Genomic DNA, 1,300 nt, shown 5'->3' with positions numbered 1-1,300 from the left:
TGTCCATCTTTTTTTATACTAGCAGGTACGAAAATTTTAGATCTTTTTTAGTAACTTCTCCCAGGTGAGCAGTAACAAGAGAGAGAGAGAGAGAGAGAGAGAGAGAGAGAGAGAGACGTTATATATTTAGGTGTAATGAAGAGAATGTTATTGGTAAACAAGATCAGTGGCTACCGGTCCTCCTCATGGGCAAAGACTATACGCGCGACTTCCACTCAATAGACAGACAGACAGACAGACAGATAGACAGGGACCACAAATGCGAGAGTTAATCCCCAATTCATCATATTCTACACGCAATGCGACATAATTATCAGTTTTCCCCCAATGTTTTCTACTTCACTAAATACGTTTCATGGTCAACATTTTACTATCGTGATTTTTATTTATTGCTTCTGGAGTGTAAGAATGGTTTCATTGGTGATATCTGCAACACATAGAACCGACAAGTTCATTCAGAATCCAGTTACATGTTTTGGGATGCAGTTACTTGGGAATTTTCTGCTCGTGTATTATTAAGAGATTAATTCAAGTCTTATCTCTGTCATTATATCTAGTCTCCTGAACTTAATGGTTGGGTTAACATTTTGTAATTAATGATACCGCTGTCAGGCCACAACGCCAAGATAAAACGTATAGTACATGGTGGATGAGGTGTGTGTGTGTGTGTGTGTGGCGGTGGTGGCGTTAGTGGCGGCGGTGGTGACGTTAGTGGCGGCGGTGGTGGCGTTAGTGGCGGCGGTGGTGGCGTTAGTGGCGGCGGTGGTGGCGTTAGTGGCGGCGGTGGTGGCGTTAATGGCGGCGGTGGTGGCGTTAGTAGCAGCAGTGGTGATGACTAAATGGCGGCAGTGGTGGCGTTAGTGGCGGCAGTGGTAGCGTTGGCAGCTTCAGGCAGCAGTGGTAGCGTTAGTGGCGGCGGTGGTGGCGTTAAATGGCAGCGGTGTAAGGTGGCGTTAGTAGCGGCAGTGGTGGCGTTAGTGGCGGCGGTGGTGACGTTAGTGGCGGCAGTGATGACGTTAGTGGCGGCGGTGGTGACGTTAATTGGCGGCGGTGGTGACGTTAGTGGCAGCAGTGGTATGTCGTGGCGGTGGTGGCGTTAAGTGGCGACGGTGGTGACGTTAGTGGCGTGATGGTGACGTTAGCGAGTGGCGGCGGTGGTGGCGTTGAAGTGGCGGTGGTGGCGTTAGTGGCGGCGGTGGTGGCGATAGTGGCGACGGTGGTGGCGTTGAGTGGCGGCGGTGGTGGCGTTAGTGGCGGCGGTGGTGGCGTTGGTATGGCGGCGGTGGGCGTTAGTGGCGGC

Source organism: Homarus americanus, unplaced genomic scaffold (genome assembly GCF_018991925.1).
Source record: "Homarus americanus isolate GMGI-L3 unplaced genomic scaffold, GMGI_Hamer_2.0 scaffold41922, whole genome shotgun sequence".
NCBI lineage: Eukaryota > Metazoa > Arthropoda > Malacostraca > Decapoda > Nephropidae > Homarus > Homarus americanus.
The sequence above is the reverse complement of the archived record's forward strand: the minus strand, read 5'-3'. Positions refer to the sequence as shown.